The sequence below is a fragment of the Hemiscyllium ocellatum genome, chromosome 19 (assembly GCF_020745735.1).
Source record: "Hemiscyllium ocellatum isolate sHemOce1 chromosome 19, sHemOce1.pat.X.cur, whole genome shotgun sequence".
NCBI lineage: Eukaryota > Metazoa > Chordata > Chondrichthyes > Orectolobiformes > Hemiscylliidae > Hemiscyllium > Hemiscyllium ocellatum.
The window spans coordinates 6,388,783-6,411,131 of NC_083419.1; the positions used below are offsets into that span (position 1 = coordinate 6,388,783).

Below are 22,349 nucleotides of genomic sequence, written 5' to 3' on the forward strand. Positions count from 1 at the left end.
GTCACCCGAGGCTGGAATCAAACTGGGACCCTGGTGCTGTGAGGCAGCAGTGCTAGCCACTGAGCCACCGTGCCGCCCCAAGAAAGTTTTCCAAATGACTTCCTGACTCCTTTTGGGAGAGGTGGAGAAAACCTCCTCAGAATTGTAACCAAACCCACCTGCCTCTATTTTTAAAAAGAAATCCCACATTGAGAATGTGTTGTCCACCATTACCAAATACATCAATAAAACAAGATTGCTTGTCTTTTTCCTTGTTCGCAAGCATTCCTGAAGAAGGGCTTTTGTCCGAAACGTCGAATTTCCTGTTCCTTGGATGCTGCCTGACCTGCTGCGCTCTTCCAGCAACACATTTTCAGCTTTTCCCTTGTTCGATTTGGTTAGCACTGCAGCCTCACAGCACCAGGGTCCCAGGTTCAATTCCTGCCTCGGGTGACTGTTTATGTGGAGTTTGCCTGTTCTCCCTGTGTCTGCGTGGGTTTCCTCCGGGTGCTCCGGTTTCCTCCCACAGTCCAAAGATGTGCAGGTCAGGTGAATTGGCCATGCTAAATTGCCCATAGTGTTAGATGCGTTAGTCAGTGGGAAATGGGTCTGGGTGGTTACTCTTCAGTGGGTCGGTGTGGACTTGATGGGCCGAAGGGCCTGTTTCCATGCTGTAGGGAATCTAATCGATTTGTGATGTGTCTTTAAGAGATGCATTCTCTCCTGTTTCTCTTGGAGGTGTGTTGTCCTGGTGGTTCCGAAATGTTGTCTTCAGACAAGCAGTTGGTAAACAGATTTGAGTTCTCCCTGGTGTTTAAGATAAAAGAATCATGAGTGGGTGGGGTCACACAGGAGCCTGAAAGGATTTTAGTTTTGCTTTCAGCTGGAGATTTGATTGGCTGCTGGAACTGAAAGCATCAGTTGGTTTAGGGTGAGAGGGGAAAGATAAAAAAGGGGCCTGAGGTGCAGCTTTTTCACACACAGGGTGATGTGTGTATAGAATGAGCAGCCACAGGAAGTGGTGGAGGCTGGTACAATTACATTTAAAAGGCATCAGTACATGAATAGGAAGGGTTTAGAGGGACACTTGAGGGACAAGGAAAAGTTGTCAATTATTTAAATCTTCTGGACACTTAATGCTTGTGGCATTGCAAAGGTGATGGAATTAATGTGCTCTATGTTCCAGTGTTACTATGAGAAGGTATGTTGATGAATCCTCGAATATCTCAGGAAGCTGCTGGATGTTGACACCACTATAACTCCGAGCTCTCTTAAGAGCAGCACATAGGTTTGCGCAAGTCTCCAACTCTAACCTGCTTGTTCCTCCTCCTCAGTGCCTGTCCACTAATCACAAGGCACAAGCAAGGAGTGTGATGAAATACTTGCTCAGGTGAACGCAGCTCCAACAACATTCAAGAAGCATAACAGCATCCAGGACAAAACCTCCTGCAAGACTGGCACCCTTCCCACCTCCTTCAGTGTTCACTGACTTTACCACCTTTGCACAGTAATAGCAGTGTGTATTGTCTACAAGAAGCATTGCTCCTTCGTCAGGAACTTACAAATCAGCTATTACAACTTAAACAGACAAGAGCAGCAGATGCATGGGATCGTGAGTTGCTAAAGATCCCCTCCAAATCACTTACTGCCCTGACTTTAAAAAAATGTCACTGTTTCATCACAGCCTGGAATCTCCTTCCTGATGGGCCTATGAGTGTACCTACACATGAAGGAGTTTGGTATCTCAGAAAGGTCGATGTTCATCAACATCTCCAGAACAATTAGGCATCGGTAGTAAATACTGGCCTAGCGCAAAGCCCATGAACAAATAAAAAAACTGAATAGTTTTGTGACTGTAGTAGTTTCAGATGGTTGAATTAGATAGGTAACGGTGAAAAAACATCCCCTTTGCTCGAAGCAGTATGCACAGTGGAAGCTTAAACTTTCTTTGGCAGAAGTTCATATTTTCTACTGAAGTCAAATACTTGGCAGAAAATGTTGACCTATATTTTCAGTTTCCGTTGTTATCTTTGGTCTTGTTTTTGTACAATAGTGTTGCAGAGTTGTGCAACATTTTGTGAATTAAGCAGAAAATTACATCAGTAGAATTGATTTAGATGGTGAGGGTGTATGGAACAAAGGCAAAGTGAGTGCACAATGTAACACAGAAGTGATATAGCTACAGAATAGGTATTAATAGCAGAAAATAGGTCAGCTCTGCTGAAAGGAAACCCATGTTAACAAGACATGGAGTACGGGGGGAGGGAATGTACTCATGGTGGAACACAGTGTTCATGGTTGGAGTTGTTGAATTCAGTGTGGAGAGTGTGGTGCTGGAAAAGCACAGCAGATCAGGCAGCATCTGAGGAGCAGGAGGACGTTTCAGGCAAAAGCTCATCAGGATGAAGTGCTTTTGCTCAAAACATCGATTTCTCGTGCTCTTCGGATGTTGCCTGACTGGCTGTGCTTTTCCAGCACCACGCTCTTGACTCTAATCTCCAGCATCTGCAGTCCTCACTTCTGTCTTGTTGAATTCAATGTTGAGTCCTAAAGGTTGTTGGAAGAATAGAGCCATAGACTCTTTTCTAAATGGAGAAAAGTTTCAGAATTCTAAAGCAAAAAGGGATTCAGGAGTCAGAGTTCATGATTCTGTTAAGGATAACGAGCAGATTCAGTTGGCAATTAGGAAAGCAAATACAATGTTCGTATTCATTTCAAGAGGGCTAGAATACAAGAGCAGGGATGTGCTGCTCAGGCTGTATAAGGCTTTTGTCAGATCAAGTTTTGGAATATTGTGAGCTGTTTTGAGCCCCATATCTAAGGAAGGATGCACTGGCATTGGAGGGGGTGCAGAGGAAATTTACAAGAATGATCCTGGGGATGAAGGGTTGTCATATGAGGAGCAGGTGAGGACTCTGGGTCTGTACTCAGTAGAGTTCAGAAGGATGAGGGGGGATGTGATTGAAACCCTCAGCCTCAGAGTGAAGGGACGACCCTTCAGAACTGAGCTAAGAAAGAATTTCTTCAGCCAGAGGGTTGGGAATCTGTAGAATTCTTTACTACAGAAGGCCGTGGAGGCCAAGTCAATGCATGTATTTAAGACAGAGATAGATAAGTTCTTGATTGGTCAGGGGATCAGGGTTACGGAGGGAAGGCAGGAGAATGGGATTGAGAATCATATCATCCATTATCAAATGGTGGAACAGACCCAGTGGGCTAAATTCTGCTCCTGTATCTTATGGTTTTATGGTGGAATGGACAGAATGTGGCAGAGGGAACAGTCAGTGTGGAAAACTGACCGGGGGTTGATGTATTTAGTGCTGGCATACTGCTGGAGGGACCAGAAATGGCAAGGATGATCCTCTGGATAGAGAGGTTGGGTTGGGTGGAAAGTGAGGGATGGGGGGAAAGGGGTGAGGGCTGAAATGTGGGAAATGGCTTAGACATACAGGAGGTTCCTATCAAACAGAATGTAGGGGAAATGGAAAGGAGGACATGTTAGATGGAAAATGGCATCAAAAGAACAGATGCAGCAGTGACTGAGAAACTGGAGAAAGGAAGGGAGTTTTTGCAGGAAGCAGAGCCTGAGAAAATGTAGTCATGGTAACTGTGGGAGTCAGTGGGCTTGTACTAGATATTGGTGAACAGCCTATCCCCAGAAATGGAAACCGAGGAGTGAGAGACGGAAAAGGAAGAAACGAAAAACAAACTTCTGGAGAAACTCAGCAGGTCTGGCAGAATCTGTGGGAAGAAAGCAGAGTTAATGTTTGGAGTCTGGTGGCCCCTCATCAGAAGAGTCTCATCTGATGAGGAGTCACTGTTCTCCCAATATCAGTGCTGCTTTCTTCCCAGAGATGCTTCAGACCTGCTGAGTTTCTCCAGTTTCTGTGTTTAGTTTCAGATCTTTGGCAATCGCAGTTTGTTTTTGTTTTTGTTTTGTTTATATAAAGAAAGGGAAGAGTCAGAGATGGACCGGGTGAAGGTGGAAAAAGTATTAAATTGAAAACAAAGCTGATTAATTTGTCCAACTCTGGATGAGATCAGGAAGGAGCAACACTGATGTAATTGAAGTATTGGAGAAAGACTTGTGAGAGGTGGCTGGAATTGGACTGAATCAAAGAATGTTCCACACAGCTCACAAGGAGATAGGGATAACTGAGATCTATAAAGCTGCACATAGGCACATCTTTCGCCTGGAGAAAGTGAGAGGAGTCGAAAGATGTTCAGTGGCATGGGGTATAGAAATTGGGAAGTTATGTTGCATTTGTACAGGAGGTTGGTGAGGCCGCACTTGGAGTATTGTGTTCAGTTTTGGTCACCTTGCCATAGGAAGGATGTTATTAAACTGGAAAGAATGCAGAAAAAAAACTTTACAAGGATGTTGCCAGACCTCAAGACTCTGGGTTATAGGGAGAGGTTGGACAGGCTAGAATGTTTTTCTTTAGACCGTAGGAGACTGAGGGAAGAATCTTTATAGAGATGTATAAAATCATGAGAGGCATGGGTGAATGTACTCAGTCTTTTTACCAGAGGTGGAGAATCGATAGCCTGAGGGGATCAGTTTAAGGTTAGAGGGGAAAAAAATAAAAGGGAACCTGAGGGGCAACTTTTTTACACAGAGGGTTGAGGTGCGTCCATTAGCAGCATTTCAAAGGCATTCTGACAAAGACGTGGATAGGAAAGGATTAGAAGAATATGGGCCAGGTGCAGGGAATGGGGTTAGCGTTGATGGGCATTTTGGTCGGCGTGGACCAGTTTGGGTTGAAGGGCCTGTGTCTGTGCTGTCGGACTATGAGTTGATGGTCGGGTTTACGAGCTGGGGGAGATGGGACAAAATGTCTGAGAGTTGGCAGTCTTTGTGATGTAGAGGTCAGCACGGCAGACGGGAACAGCACAATCAAAAAACTGTGAAGCCTGGATTATTGTTGTCCTTTTTTTAATTTATTTATGAAATGTGGGCGTCACTGAGAAGGCCATTTGTTATCAATCCAAAAAAGGTGATGCTGAGCTGCTTTGTTAAAACATGGTCAGCGGGAGTGTAGGTACGCCCACAGTGCTGTTATTAATAGAAATCCAGGATGCTATCAACTTGAGGATCATGTCTAATGATTTTGTTATTACACACTTCTGATTCAGGTGGGACTATAGTCTGGGCCTCCTGTTTCAGAGGTAGGATCACTATCACTGTTGCACAACAGCCCTTTGCTATCAATCTGTGTAATTATTTATGAGAAATGAACATCACTGGCCCAGCAAACATTTGTTGCTTATTCCTAATTGATCTTGAGAAAATATAGCTGAGCTGCTCTTGTGAATTATAGTGAAACCATCTGTTGTGGGTATGCTCACAGTGCTGTTTGCAAGGACACTTCTGGGCCTTTGACCCAGTTGCAGTGAGCTCACTACAAGGAGTTTTTTTTTGGGATGGTGGGTGGCTTAGTGGGAAATCTTTCCAGGGGTGATGTCCCACCCATCTGTCCTTAACCTTTGGGCTGGTCGAACTTGCATGAAGACCCTTGCTGTGTTGCTGCAGTGCATCTTTTAAATGTGACATACTGTCGCTACTGTGCATTGTGCTGGAGTGTTTATGCTTGGTGCTGTTTGTAGTATTTTTCTTTCATTGTTTACTATGCATCTAGTTATTATTGTATTATTAACAGAGATAATATGTAGCAATTTGATAGCGATATCACTGGAAATGTAAAATATGTGGGCAAGCTCAGTATTATGGCTGAAAATGTGTTGCTGGAAAAGCGCAGCAGGTCAGGCAGCATCCAAGGAGAAGGAAAATTGACGTTTCGGGCATGAGCCCTTCAGGAGTGAGGAAAGTGTGTCCAGCAGGCTTATATAAAAGGTAGGGAGGAGGGACTTGGGGGAGGGGCGTTGGAAATGCGATAGGTGGAAGGAGGTTAAAGTGAGGGTGATAGGCCAGAGTGGATGTGGGGGCGGAGAGATCAGGAAGAAGATTGCAGGTTAGGAAGGTGGTGCTGAGTTCGAGAGATTTGACTTAGACAAGGTGGGAGGAGGGGAAATTAGGAAACTGGGGAAATCAGTTCATCCCTTGTGGTTGGAGGGTTCCTAGGCGGAAGATGAGGCGCTCTTCCTCCAGCCGTCGTGTTGCTATGGTCTGGCGATGGAGGAGTCCAAGGACCTACATGTCCTTGGTGGTCTGGTGATGGTCTCCATCGCCAGACCATGTTAACACGACGGCTGGATGAAGAGCGCCTCATCTCCTGCCTAGGAACCCTCCAACTACAAGGGATGAACCTAGATTTCTCCAGTTTCCTAATTTCCCCTCCTCCCACCTTGTCTCAGTCCCAACCCTCGAACTCAGCACCACCTTCCTAACCTGCAATCTTCTTCCTGATCTCTCCGCCCCCACCTCCACTCCGGCCTATCACCCTCGCCTTAACCTCCTTCCACCTATCGCATTTCCAACGCCCCTCTCCCAAGTCCCTCTTCCCTACCTTTTATCTTAGCCTGTTGGACACACTTTCCTCATTCCTGAAGAAGGGCTCATGCCCGAAACATCAATTCTCCTGCTCCTTGGATGCTGCCTGACCTGCTGCGCTTTTCCAGCAACACATTTTCAGCTCTGATCTCCAGCATCTGCAGGCCTCACTTTCTCCTACAAGCTCAGTATTATCTTCAGTGGCAGTTTTGCAGTACTGACTTTGTAACTTCAATTATGTCATCTCATATTTGATAAATGCATTTGGAAAATTATGTTAGCAAATGCCCAGTGTTGTCAGTAATTAGGAACTGCACTACACCAGCTTTCATATTAGCAGATACACAATTTATGAATGTAGTCGGGGTCAGTGTATGGGGTCACCTTGAGGAGAGATATTCAGAAATTTAACAATATACAAAGTAAGAGATAATAAAATCTAAGATCCGACATAGACCATATAGCCACTGAGTCTGCTGTGCCATTCAATGAGATCATGATGGCTTTGATAATCTTCAACTCCACTTGTCTGCCTTTTTTCCCTGTAACCCTTGATCCCCTTCCTGATTTACAATCTATCTCTGCCTTGAATATACTTAATGACCCAGCCTCTATAGCTCTTTGTGAAAAAGAATTCCACTGATTCATTACACTCTGAGAGAAGAAATTTGCACTAATCTCTGACTCAAATGTGCAACTAATTCTGAGGTTGTGTCCTCTTATCCTAGACTCTCCAACAAGTGGAAGCAGCCTTTCTGCATCTACCCTGTCAAGTCCCCTAAGAATCTTGGAGATCACAACGGGTCAGACAACACCCATGGAGAGAGAGCATGCTAACGTTTTGAATCTAGATGACTCATCATCAGAGCTGAAGGATCATCTAGAGATGAAATGTTCGCTTGCTCTCTCTCCATGGGTGCTGCACTCCAGCATTTGTTTTCAGTACAGATTCCAGCATCTGCTGTAATTTGCTCCCCTAAGAGTCTTGTATGTTTCCAAAATGTCACCACTCTTTCTTCTAAATTCCATTGTGTACAGGCGCAACCTAATCCTCCTGAAATAACTTTGCCACACCTGGGATCAGCTTTGTGAGCCTTCTCTGAACTGCCTCCAATGCCGGGATATCTCCCCTTAGATAAGGGACCAGAACTGTTCAAAATATTCAGGCTACCTTGTGAACAGTCAGGACCAAGTATGTAAGCTTTCAGAATTACACAATCAAAACTGAAAGCGCAAGAGCTAATCCTTATGTTTCATTAAGTAGTCAATCAACTCATTAGATCTACATCTCTACAATTCACAGAATAGTCCTTGAATTATCAATTAATCTAATTGTGTGGGAAGTGAATTTAAGGTTTGCAATTTACACTAATATAAAAGTATGTCTGATCACAGGCTGCTAGAACTGACAAATACCGACCCATAATAAAAGAAAGATACTGTGGATGCTGGAAATCTGAAATAAAAAGACAATGCTGGAGAAACTCAGCACGGTCTGACAGCATCTTTGGAGAGAGAAACAGAGTGAATGTTTTAGGTCTGATATGGCTCTTTAGAAAAGTCAAATCAAACTCAAAAATCAAGATTGATCTAAAAACATCAACTTCGACAAAAACGTTGCCATACTTTTTTAACCTGCAGTTCTAAATGTCAGACTTTGTCTGTAACATCCAGACAACCAAAAATGGCAAGTTGTTTACTTAGCACAACTTTACGTTTCCTGTAATATATTTATAAATTCCCTCAGTTTATCAAATTAATCTAACAGAGTAACAATTCCCTCAGCACCACACATGGTTAGAAGCTTCCATCTTATTGATATTGATAATTAAATGGTTTCTGTAATGGGATCTGCATCATGATGCCTGGGTAGCAAGATGAAAATCTACCTCAGTGAGCTAAAGACAGATTGCTGCACGCTTTTATCTAAAGGATAATCTTCCCTTGGGCTTGCTCAGTTTTAGACCAATGCAAGAGCAAACCTGAACAGACAAATCAACTGTTAATTCTGTGTTTATATGAAAGCAGTAATCTGTCATCTATGTTGAAGCCTGACAACCCATTGTGGAAAACTATTGTCAGTAGTACAAAAAAGTACTTTTAGTTCTAACTTCAATCATATCTGAGCTGGATTCAATCTACTTCATTTTTATTAGTGATTAACATACATCCTACTTTCACCCAGTATTATGAGGAAGTTTTCTGTCCCAACATGCCATCCTCTCTGCACTGCCTCCCAACTCCATGTTTTTCCCACTTGCAATGTTCCGTGGATGTGATGAGCATTATTTATGCTCCCTGTTTCACCAGCAGCTCATCACAGCACCAGTTTTATGCCTTCAAAATCCATCATGTGTCCACCGAGATCACAAACATGCTTGAAAATGCTTTGCTGAAAAGCATCAAGATGAATTCTTCACATATTAGTGCAAAACAAACTCAAAGCAAAAACAAATTGCTGGAGAAACTCAGCAAGTCGGCCAGGATCTGTAAAGAGAGAAGTCCTGTGACCCTTCTTCAAAGTAAACCCATGCAAGCAAATCGTCTCCCCTGCATTTTTGCCTTACCACTTGGCCTTCCTCCCACACCTAAAACCCATTTACTTCTGTTTATTTTGCTGTTGTTCTTTAATATTTCTTTCTCATAAGCTAGAGAGGGTTCAGAAGAGATTTACCAAGCTGAGTATGGAAGGTTTGAGTTATAAAAAAAAGGCTGGATGGCTGGGACGTCTTCCATTGAAGCCTAGGAGGTTCAGAGGCAGCCTTATAGAAATTTATAAAATCATGAGGGGCATAGATCGTGTTAATGGGAGGTGTATTTTCCCTAGGGTGGGGGATTTCAACACTAGGGGGTATATTTTTAAGGTGAGAAGAGAGAGATTTTAAAAAAACATATGGGGCAATTTGTTTACACAGAGGGTGGCTCACGTGTGGAATGAACGCCCTTAGGAAGCGTTGGATGTGGGTACGGTTACAATGTTTAAAAGGCATTTAGATAAGTACATCAGTAGGAAAGGTTTGAAGGGATATGGGACTGGTTTAGTTTGGGATTATGGTCAGCATGGACTGGTTGGACCAAAGGGTCTGTGTGCAACTGTATGCACCCCTTAATTTATTCTCTGTCTGTGTCAGGTTTAGAGTTATCTATGCAGCGATGTCTCATTCTCTCTTTAATAGTTACATCGAAAATGTTTCACCATTTGCAGAGAGCTTTTTAACTTGAGCTCTGTCCTTTCCTGAGAAGAAGGTCGACAGGATATTTTAACTGTGATCTATCTGGAGTTGTCTGTCAGGACTGTGCAGAATCCAACACAGCCAACTCCGTAGGAAATAACTTGGGAGTTTGGCAAATCTCTTGGACGGTTCCACTGTGTTTGGACCCTCTGAAAGTAGCTGCGAAAGTCACTTCTGTGGAGCTGACAGTTATCCTGGAAAATTGAGAGGATTTAAACAAACCCCTTACAGAGCCCTCAATGATGTGGGCTGTGGCAGGAAAAATGGGAGAAGTCAAACAAGCGCTGTCTCAAAGTGAGGAAGCAACTCGTTGCATTTTCAAGCAGGGTTCCAGGAATTAAACTGAGATTCTCACTTTGCAGCAGCAAGATGCCTATTAAAAAGGATTACTGCTTGCTAACAGCCTCACTGACTGAACACGTTGCCTCGTTAATATAGGATCTCCTTTCCTGCCACCTGCCCTGAGAATGGGAATGTCAGAGCGGGCACCTGGTAACTTCAGCTTGCTACTTGCTCCTCCCATGTACTATCCTGGAGAAAGTGAGGACTGCAAATGCTGGAGATTAGAGTCGAGAGTGGGCTGGAAAAACACAGCAGGTCAGGCAGCATCTGAGGAGCAGGAGAATCGACGTTTCGGGCAAAAGCCCTTCATCAGGAATGAGGCTGGGAGCCTCTGGGGTGGAGAGACAAATAGGAAGGAGGTGGGGCTGGGGCTGGAGCTGGGGAGAAGCTAGCTGAGAGTGTGATAGGTGGATGGAAGTGGGGATAAAGGTGATAGGTCATAGAGAAGGGTGGAGTGGATAGGTGGGAAGGAAGATGGACAGGTAAGATAAGTCATGAGGGTGGTGCTGAGCTGGAAGGCAGAGGGCTGGGGCTGGGGTTGGGGTTGGGGTTGAAGTGGATGAGAGAAGACGTTGCATGCCACAGTAAGAGTGGTAAAGCATGACGCTGGGTGGGAGGTGGTTGTAGTCAGCAGAAATGGTGAGAGTGTCAGTCTCATGGAGAGAAACCTTCCATGAAACTTACCAAATTGACCCTTAGTCAAAATAAGATGTGATTCAGCTCCTTGTCTAATTCCTGGGTAACTGTTACCCTGACCCTTTCAACTCTCAATTGACCCTTTCCAACTAATTTCCATGCACTTCCACTGCCTGGGACCCAACAGCCTTGCAGCCAACCTGAATCTTGGATCTGAACCCCCTTCTCTCTCTGCTTGGCCTGACCACCCCATCATCTCTCCCCTGTCACCAGAATTGACACCTTCCTCCTCTGACATAACCTGAGCACACCATCATTTACTTGGTACTTTACTGACTGGGCACCTGGAACCCTCCCCCCTTCACTTGGAACTCTACCCCTTTAACCAGCTGCTGCCCTCACCACACACTCAGCAACATACTTACCTTTCACAGGAGCTGTCAAAGTGGAGCTGGACGGTAAATTGCTGAATATAGCATTTATTGCTGTGGGAAAGGGAGCGCAGTTTGACTTTCCCCCGGTTCTCCCATATTACAAGGGAACTGGTGGATTTCGGGCGTGCTCCTTGTTTCTGATAGAGTTGGGGTCAGGATTGTTTATCAGAAATGCCGAGGTCTGTCCTCAGGCAAGAAAAGTAGGAATGGAGCGGCAATCTCTCAGTGAACCATCCAGGTATTCAAAATCTTTGAAAAATCCAGTTATCCACAAATCCATAATTCCTACCAGGCTGTGAAACACAAGCTCATTCGTAGTCCTTGTAAGTTAAGAATTTTATATATCTTAACATTGCAGTGTTGTTGCAAAATCCTCCAAAATGCAATGAAAAAGAACTGAGGACCGTGTACTGTTCTATAATCCAGTGTTTTGCAAATGTGGGTGGAATGCGCATCTGATTTCAATTATTGTCATTAGAAAGTCCCACGAGGTCTGCATTTTTTCTATAGCGAGCTTGGAATTATCCCAATAAAATAAATTTGGGGCCATTTTCTCAACACCCCTGCAGTTAAACACTGTCCTGTGCAAACAAACTGGAAACCAGAGGATTAATATTTGAAGCTCCCTTCCCCCCCCCTCCAAAAGAGTTTATCCTTAACAAAGTTAGTTACGTTGCTCTGGAAATAATCAACCACTTGTGTTAAATAGTTCTGAAATTCCAATGGCCAACTTCAGCTGGCTTTCCACCTTAGCTGTACAGAACTGGAAAAAGAGAGGTTCAAGTTGTATTTTCGACCCTCAGTGCATCGCCCAAATCATTTTTCTTTGCCAAGCCCACAGCAACGATGAGATATTGGCTCAGAATTTGGAGTTGGCAGCAATTTGCTTGCTGTTCTCCGTGTTCGTTTTGTAGCCTTTGCTTTGGTGTTGTTTGGTAATGAGAAAGCTGTTTCTGCATGGCCGTCTTTACAGGGTTGCTGGGAGCTCTGAGCAAGACAGGCAATCTAAAGAACATAGCCCTCCCCCAAATGCCATGTACACTTGCTTTATTCTTTCACTCGGAGGTGGATGTTGCTTAGTTCTGTCACATTTATTGCCCTTCTGTTGGCTGTGGTGAGTAATCGCTTTGATGCAGGGCACACCGACAGTGCGGTCTGGAAGTGAGTTCCAGGATTTTCATCAAGAAGCTCAGAATTGTTACGGAGCAGAATGAGGCTATTCGGCCCATTGTGCCTGTGCCAGCTCTTCAAACGAGCTGCATTTTGATGCACTATGGTGAAGGAATGACAATACACGGTATAATGATGTATGGTTCGGACCTCAAATGCGCTGGTGTTTCACGAAAGCATGTGATTAGAGTCATAGAGATGTACAGCACAGAAACAGACCCTTCGGTCCAACCTGTCCATGCAGCCCAGATACCCCAACCCAATCTAGTCCCATCTGCCACCACCCGGCCCATATCTCTCTAAACCTTCCTATTCATATACCCATCCAGATGCCTTTTAAATGTTGTAAGTGTATCAGCCTCCTCCACTTCCTCTGGCAGCTCATTCCATACACGTTCCACCCTCTGCTTGAAAAAGTTGTCCCTTTTTTTTAAGCAATTGTACTACCGTTTTTTAATCAACAAAATTCTTACATAAAACAGACACGTTTGGATCGTTGTCTGTTATGGAGTGCTCCAGAGAAGCTCTCAAGAGCAGTCAGAGGTCCTATGTGGAGTTATTGGGAAGTGGGATGGGATTGGATCTGATTCTGATGTTTGATTCCCATCTCCCTGCAGTGACAGGATGGAGTTAGCTGACATGGAAGTTGCCGAGGTGTTTACTGGGTGGAAGGGAAGCACTGCTGATTTTTGTCAGCCCACAAGCAGTGCTATAAAGGCCCTTGCCTTTCCCGAGAGTTGTCATTGCCTCCCTTTAGCTGCCAGATTTCCTGATGTCTGGAAGATCAGGCTGGCCACGGTCAGGTCTGTAACAGCAATCAAATGTGAAGCTCCGAATCCATACTTGAATGACCCACTGGGCTACTGAGAGCTGATTTAAGTACCAATCTCTGCACCGGCTCTGTTAAACATGGATGTGGAATTATCGAATCCCTACAGAGTGAAACAGGCTCTTCAACCCTCTGAAGAGTAACCCACCCAGACCCATTCCCCTTCCCCCTATGTTTATCCCTGACTAATGCACCTAATCTACAAATCGCTGAACATTATGGGCAAATCTGTACATCTTTGGATTTTGGGAGGAAACCGGAGCACCTGGAGGAAACCCACGCAGACACGGGAAGAACATGCAAACTCCTCACAGACAGTCGCCTGAGGCTGGAATCGAACCCGTGTCCCTGGCGCTGTGAGGCAGCAGTGCTAACCACTGAGCCACTGTGCCGCCCCAAGCAGCTGTAGGAAGCTTGTATTTGTTTTTCTGATTTTTTAATACTTTTATATCTTGCCCAACCTCCAAGATCATGAGGGATTAAAATGACATTCCTCCCTCCAGAGTCTAAACTAGCAAGAGAGAGTTAATATGTTTAATTTTTAAAAATCATGCCTAAGAAACCGAGTCAGAGAAAGAAGAGATTAAAAAGTTGTTTGTTAGATCCAAGATGGCGGCGACTCAGCAAGTCTGAGTTTACAGTGCTCTTCCCAAAACCTGGGTAAAGTGAGTTACTCACCCCCACCACACTTACCAAACCACCCAAAAAAATTTCTAACCTTAACTAGCTGTTTACTATTATATTTAAGCAGTTTAATATTAAGTGGATAATGAGTAAACCAAAGGGATCCCGCAGCTCTCAGAAAACAAAGACCCCTCCCCCACCCTCCTCTCCTCCTCCGGCTGCAGCTGATGTAAAAACAGGCCTTGAAGAGATGATTGCCAGGCTGGAAACGACACTCGTCAATTTCATCGCAGAATCCCGACAGAGATGGAACTCATTCGAAGAAAAGTTACAAAAGCACAGCGAGGCTCTCGAGGAATTACAGGGCCGAGTGGAGGGGGCGGAGCTAAAGGCCACGACCTCCGAGGCTGCAGCACAAACAGCTGCAGAACAGGTGCCAGCTCTGGAGCAGAGAGTCCGGGCCTTTGAAATCTACATGGATGACCTGGATAATAGAAATCAGAGAAAGAATATCCGTCTTCTGGGCCTCCCTGAACAAGAAGAGAAGGGACAGTTAGTAGTATTTCTGGAGCGATGGCTGCCCCAGCTTTTAAACCTGGGGGCTGAAACTGACCGGGTAAGGGTGGAGTGGTCGCAGTACGCGGATCTGGCCCAAACCAGCGCCCACGCCCGGTCCTGTTCCGGCTGCAGAGTTATAGGGAGAGGCAGATACTCCTGGACGCCTCCAGAAATCTTGGAAAGGATCCTAAAGCTATGATTCATGAAGGATCCAAGATTATGTTATTTCAGGACTTCTCCCCGGCTTTGGCACGAAGGAGGAAGGCGTTTGATGAGGTGAAGAAATGTCTACGGAACTTAAATATTCAATACACCTTACGCTACCCAGCGACGTTATGCTTTAACCACGAAGGATCCGAGTATAATTTTAGATCACCAGAAGAGGCTTAGGAACTTTTAGACTCGTTTAAATAAATCGTAAGAGACAATTTATGTTGGCTTGCCTCTTCCACACTCCGTGGGGAGAAATGGATACTTTACTCTACTTTACTTTTGCTTCTGGGAGCAGGGTTGTCTTCCCTTGCTATTTTATGTTATTATACTTAACTGTAATTTGTTGGAGTTGTAATTTTATAGTTATGGGTGTTTGTATGTGGCATTGATGCTATCAGATATACTCAGGTATGGGTGGGGAGGGGTGGGGGTGGGGCGCTCACTGTTAACTCTAGCTCGGTATTATATCTAAATCCTATTAAGGAGCGCCCGGGTCAAGGGTGGGACACTGTTTGGGAGAGGATATGGTGGACCTTTAGAAAGGAAGTAAGGCCCCCTGAGAATAAGGGGGAGGATCTCCATTCAAACATGTTTTTTTTTGTTCTTATTGTTTGGAAATAGTTTCCTTTTTATGAAACTGTTATGAGTGTATTAGAGAACTTTTTTCTTGTTTGAAGGATGTAAGTGACTCAACTATACACTCTGGATAATTGTGGATTAGATTAGTAGTTAACTGAGTTTCATTGTTTTTCTTTCTTCTTTAGTATCATTCCTTTGAATTTTGATGATTATATATTTAAGATCTATTTTTATATTAATGTTTGTGCTTGAAAGTTCTGTTTATTTTTGTAAATTTGTCAAAATATTAAATTTCTAATAAAAATATCTTTAAAAAAAAGTTGTTTGTTAATAGGCATGGTGCTTTTTAAGATTTGCGGTGCTATTAGAAGTTCACTTATGGTTGAAGGTATCAGTTTCTACTTTTTCTGATTTGTTTACTGCAAATTCACACCTTTCATGTGTTTGAATGCTGAGTGTCTCAGTGGCATTGGATTTGATTTATTGTTTCAGTTCCGAGGCTTGCATTTCAGGTATTAATTTGTTGTCTTGCAATCACTCTTGGTTACGCCACAACAAGGGTATTGTGTGCAGTTCTGGAATCCATTGTTGGAGGGATGTGATAGGACTGGAGAGAGTGCGGAGGAGAGTTACACTGGGTTGGAGTGTTTCAGTGATGGAGAGGTTGGACAGATTGCGGCTGTTTTCCTTAGAGCTATGGCATCTTGGGGGAAACATGATTGTGTTGTATAAAATTATGAGGGACATAGATATGATAGCCAGAAAGAAGGGATCAGTGACCAAAGCAAGAGGCAGGAGGGTTAGAAAATAAAACATAGAACATTACAGCACAGTACAGGCCCTTCGGCCCTCGATGTTGCGCCGACCTGTGAAACCAATCTGAAGCCCATTTAACCTACACTAACCTTCCATTCTCATCCATGTGTCCATCCAATGACCATTTAAATGTCCTTTAAAGTTTCCTCATTTCCCCTCCCCCCACCTTACCCCAGTTCCAACCTTCCAGCTCAGCACTGTCCTCATGACCTGTCCTACCTGCCAATCTTCCTTCCTACCTATTCACTCCAGCTTCCTCTCTGACCTATCACCTCCAACCCCACCCGGTAATAGAACCAGTGCTACCTTCTCCCCAGCACCCCCACCCTGCCATTTAACTCTCCACCCTGGAGGCTCCCTGCCTCCATTCCTGATGAAGGGCTTTTGTCTGAAATGTCAATTTTCCCGCTCCTCGGATGCTGCCTGACCTGCTGTTCTTTTCCAGCACCACTCTAATCTAAAGTTAAAGTTGGCAAGTCTACAACTGTTGCAGGCAGTGTGTTCCACACCCCTGCTACTCTGAGTAAAGAAACTACCTCTGATATCTGTCCTATATCTATCACCCCTCAATTTAAAGCTATGGCCCCTTGTGCTAGCTATCATCATCCAAGGAAAAAGGCTCTCATTGTCCACCCTGTCTAACCCTCTGACTATCTTATATGTCTCAATTAGGTCACTTATCAACCTTCTTTTCTCTCTAGGGGATGTGGGGAAAAACTTCTTCATCCAGAGGGTGGTGGGAATGTGGAGCGCTCTGTCTGTAAGGGTGGGACAGGCAGAAACCCTCAGCACATTGAATTAGTATTTAGATGTACATTTGCAATACCAAGGCACAAAAGGCTATGGACCAAGTTCCAGTAAATAGGTTTAGAAGGTTTGCTTGTTTTTAACCAGCATGGATGCAATGGGCAGAATGACCTTTTTCCATGTTGTAGATCTCTGACACACTCTTTCTATGAGCATTTCCAGTATCTTTGTATCAGATTACCATTGAGAAACATAGACATTCCCTCTACAGGGTAATCCCAAAGTGTCAACTTCACATTTTTTATAATTTGCCACAGTAAATCTGTTTTGAAAAATATGGGGCCGTAACCATTTACAGTGATGCTTACTGGTCATCATGATGCAAATTTGAAATAGAATTGTGTAATATTGTTGTGGGGAAAAAGACTTTTTCTTGTTAATTGTAGATTGCAGTGCTTATACAGAATTCCTGCTGCATCCAGTTCACATCTGTACATATGAATTCTGGTGAACATACAGTAATAGCTAGCTTACCCCAGAGTAGGAATTACTTCGACCAATGTAACTAAATGCTATAATTTTTAAACCACATTAACAAAGATTTAACCATAATTTGCACATGTTTGGTTTGTTCTTTTGATACTCTGGAATTTGGTTTATAGGGATTTGCCTTGTCACCTGCAAAAGCCCCTCAAACCATTAATATAGGAGACTCACACATGAGTCCAATACTGGACATGCATTCCTGTTACATTAAAAACCACTGAATTGTTGTCAGGAATAAAGGGTTCTATCTGCCTCCAATAGGCTAACTTCAGAACTGCCAGTGTTCCTAGAGTTCCTCACAATTTTCTCTTACAATTTTACGTTATAGAAATGACGTGAATGCATTGGAGAGAATGCAGAAGCGATTTACAAGAATGGTTTCAGAATGAGAAATATCAGTTACAAGGATAGATTGAGGAAGTGTGGACTGTCCTCATTGGAAAGAAGGAGGCTTGGAAGAAATTTAATATAGATTTTCAAAATCATGAGCAGTCTGAATAGAGTAAATAGTGAGTTGTTCATGCTCATAAAGGAAAAGAATGAGAGGGCACAGATTTGGAACAGTATGCAGACAAAGTAAGGGTGGTTTGAGGGAAAGCTTTTGTCACATGGCAAGCAGTTAGGGTGTGGAAAGTACTGCCTGGAAATGTAGTGGAAGCAGATTTAAGAGGGGCATTGGATGATTATTTGGATATAAACAGGGTGCCGGGATATGAGGAAAAGGAAGGAGATTGGCACTCGGTAATAGAACCAGTGCAGGCCACCAGCATCCACATCCAGAGGATCATTAGCCGCCATTTCTGCCACTTCCAGTGAGATGCCACCCCAGACACATATTCCCCTCCCCTCCCTTGTCAGCCTTCCACAGGGACAGTTCCCTCGGAGACATCCTGGTCCACTCTTCCTTCTTCCCAAACTCCCCCCACCCCCTCCCCACAGCCTCCTGGCATCATACCCTGCATCTGCAGATGGTGTAACACTTGTCCAGTTACTTCCTCCCTCCTCAGTATCTCATGGGGTCAAACACACATTCCAGCTGACGCAGCACTTGACCTGCACTCCACACAATCCACTCTACTACATTTGTCGCTCACAATGTGCTCTCCTGTACATCGGGGAAATAAAGCATAGACTGGGGGACCACTTCACAGAACATCTACGTTCTGTCAGCAAAAAAGACTGAGCTTCCAGTTTCCTGCCAAATTAACACCCCACCCTGTTCCCTGGCCAACATCTCTGTCTCAGGTTTCCTGCAATGCTCCAGCAAAATCCAGTGCCAACTGGAGAAACAGCACCTTGTTTTCCACCTGGGGACCCTGCAGCCCTCCAGACTCAATTTGGAGTTCAATAACTTCAGGGCTTGAGCTCTCCCATGTCCTTTCCCCAACCCCCACACACCAGGCCTTGTCACATGGTTTGCTGTTAGACACCACCCATTTGTTAGCCACTAACAGTCCCCATTAACAGCTATTCACCCTCCCAGCCAGATCATTACCCACTCCATTGTCTGTCCAACTGTTCTTCTCTCTCTTTGGGCTTTATCCCCACCTATTGTTTACTTCTCCCCCTCTCCCTTTGTCGTTAGCATAAAAATCAATATTTTCCTAGCTACCACCAATTTTGAGGAAGGGTCACTGGACCTGAAACATTAACTCTGATTTCTCTCTACTGGTGCTGCCAGACCTGCTGAGCTTTTGCAATAATTTCTGTTTTTGTTCCCCAGAACATTCCCTGGGTCTCAAGATGAACAGTCCAGCGATAATACCACTATGATATCACCTCCCCCTAACTACTCTCGCACCCCCCCCCCCACCTCTTGCTCCTGAAGTTTCACTACAGAATGCTTCCCTCCAATCTGTAAAGTACTTTTCCATTACTAGCCTCTCCGTCTGTTAGCCACTTCCCTTTAATCCTATGGGATTCCGTATTGCTAATGGGTTTATGATGTGGCATTTTATCGAGTGTTTTTTTGAATGTCTACACTCACTGGCTCCACCTTGTCAAGCTTTGTTGCCATTCATTGTAAAATTCAGTAAAATTTGTCAGGCACTTGAAACCACATCGATAAAGCAGAATCTGATTAATTCTTCATGAGAACAGTTCCCCTGAAAGATCATCGATCAGAAGTAATGGCTCTTTTTCCCTCTCGACAAATGCTTCCAAACCTACTGTATGTTCTGATCTTTTAGACTTGTAAACAAATTCCGCACGGATAGTAATTTGCTTTCGTGTTACTCATTAATTAACCATCGCCATAACCATTTACCATTTTTGTCACAGTTCAGTTTTGGTATTCCTTTTATTGGTTATATGCTTTAAAATAACCATTTAAAACCTCCTCAAAATTTCTGTTTTTGCAAAGACAGTGTAACTAAACAGCAGTGTGTTGAAATGGAGTTGAGGGATAATGGTTGGACTTTTCATAAGACTATTAGATATAGGAGCAGAATTCAGGCCATTCAGCCCAACAAATCTGCTCCACTCATTCAATCATGGCTGATATATTTTTCGAGTCGTGAGTGTGGTGCTGGAAAAGCGCAGCAGGTCAGGCAGCAGGTTTCAGGCAAAAGTTCTTCATTGACTTTCCTGCTCCTTGGATGCTGTCTGACCTGCTGTGCTTTTCCAGCATCACACTCTTGACTCTAATCTCCAGCATCTGCAGTCCTCATTTTTGCCTTGTTGATATGTTTTTCAACCCCATTCTCCTGCCTTCTCCCCATAACCCTTGATCCCCTTACTGATCATGAGCCTATATATCTCCTTCTTAAATATAGTCAATGACTTGGCCTCCACAGCCTTCTGCAGTAATGAATTCCACAGATTAGCCACAATCTGGCTGACGGAATTCATCCATATCTCAGTTCTAATGGGTTGTCCCTTCAATCTGTGGGTGTGCCATTTAGGGCCTAGTTTCTCCTGCTAGTGGAAATATCCTCTCCATATCCACGATATCCAGGCCAATCAGTATTCTGTACATTTCAATCAGATTTCCCCCCACCCCCATCCTTGTAAACTCCAATAAACCAAAGTCCTCAACCATTCTTCATATGACGAGCCCTTCATCCTTGGGATCATACTTGTACACCTCCTTTGGACTCTCTTCCAACACCAGCATATCCTTCCTTTGATACAGAACCCAAAAGTGTCCTCAATATTCCAAATGTGGTCTGACCAGAGACTTGTACAGCCTTAGCAGTACATCCCTGTCTTTGTATACTAGACCTTTCAAAATTAGTGGTAACATTGAATTTGCTTTCCAAACTGCCTGTTAATACAATACAATACAATACAGCACAGGAACAGGCCCTTCAGCCCACCAAGCATGTGCCAATTACTAATCCATTATTGTCCATGTGCAGTTTCTTTCACTCTGTTCACCTCTCGTACATATGTCTATCAAGATATGTCTTAAATGTTGCTAACGTGCCTGTTAACACAACCTCCACTGGCAGTGTGTTCCAGGCATCCACCATCCTCTGTGTGAAAAAGGTTCCCTCTCTCACCTTGAACCTGTGCCCTCTTGTAGTTGACCTTCCCACCCTGGGAAAAAACCTCTGACTATCCATCCTAACTTTGCCTTTCATCATTTTGTAGACCTCTATCAGATCATCCCTCAGCCTCCGTCTTTCCAGTGAAAACTGTCTGGGTTTATCCAACCTCTCCTCATCACTAAAACCCTCCAGACCAGACAACATCCTGGCAAACCTTCTCTGCATCCTTTCCAAAGCATCCACATCCTTCTGCTTGAGTGGCAACCACAACAATGTGGCCGAAATAAAATTTTGTACAACTATGACATAATTTGCCAACTTTTATATTCGATGTCCTGGCTGAAGAGGACAAGCATACTGAATGCCTTGTTGACCACCTTATCCACTTGTGTTACCACTGTCAGCAATCTCTGGCCCTGTACACCCAGATCCCTCTGTATGTAAGTGTTCTTAAGGGTTCAGCCATTTATTGTGTAATTCGCATTTTAATTTGTTCTTTCAGAATGTATCACCTCACATTTGTCTGGATTAAACTTCAACTGCCATTTCTCTGCCCAGATCTGCAATCTGTCTATATCCTGCTTTATCCTTTGACAGCCCTCCTCACCATCTGCAACTCCACCAATTCTGGTTTTATCCACAAACTTCCTAATCAGACCATCTACATTTTCTTCCAGGTCATTTATGTATGTTACAAACAACTGATTTCTGATCCCTGCGAACACCACTAGTTGCCCTGAACCCAGGCACCAGGCAGGTAACACAGCCTTTGGGGGAGCTCAATCCTGGCCACAGTGAACATTGTGCATTGTTCTGACAGTAGCATTCCTGATTATAACGACATTTCTCTTTGCTCCCCACTTTTGAATGGCTCACTGTACCATGGTGTGATGGTCAGTTTGCTCATCCTCCCTACAGCGCCCACTCTCATCCACACGGGGAGCAATAATTTCAAACCTATTAGACAAGCTCAAGGGCTGAGGCTCCTTCAGCACTACCTCCTGGATCCTCCTATATGTCATTCATAGTCGCATTCTCCTGTCGTTGAGTACTGACCGAATTTGAGGTAGCTAATCTAAGGGGTGTGACTGCCTCCTGAAACACAGCATCCAGATAAATCATAGCTCCCTCCCTGAAGTGTTGTAGTGTTCAAAACTCAGACTGCAGCTTATCAACTCTGAGCTTGAGTTCCTGAAGCAACCAAGACTTGCTCCAGATATGGTCACTCTGAACTACAATGGGGTCCACCAGCTTCCACATCATGTAATTACAGCACATCACCTGCCCTGACACCTCTACTTTTATTACTTGATTGTTGATTTGATTTTTGAAAATTTTGGATTGGTCTATTAGTTTGAAGCCAGTAAAGTTCCCCTACTTATCTTCAATCTGAAAGTAACCTATGAAAATGGTCAAATGAGTAGCAATGAACAACCAATGACCTTGTGATTTACTGCAATGTCATTCTTTTGGGCTAGGTCTCTGATTCTGGGCTTTAAAAAAAAAACTCTGAGCCAAAAAATGTAAGCAAAAAGCACCTCTTCCCTTGTGCACCAAATTCCCTGAACTGTATACTCTCTCAGGCTTGTTTCACTCTGGATGTGATCTCTCCTTCCTGACAGTTTGAAACTTACTGAACATTGTTTACACCATTATTTGTATCGATTATACATGAGCTTGTAGTTTCAAATACTTCTTATC

The 22,349-nt window shown here is 43.9% G+C and overlaps 1 protein-coding gene across 3 annotated transcripts in view; it reads left to right on the forward strand.

The window, feature by feature from the left end:
* The window catches only part of ano6 (anoctamin 6), a 155,759-nt gene that overhangs the window by 34,986 nt on the left and 98,424 nt on the right, over window positions 1–22,349 (forward strand). The window lies entirely within an intron of this gene.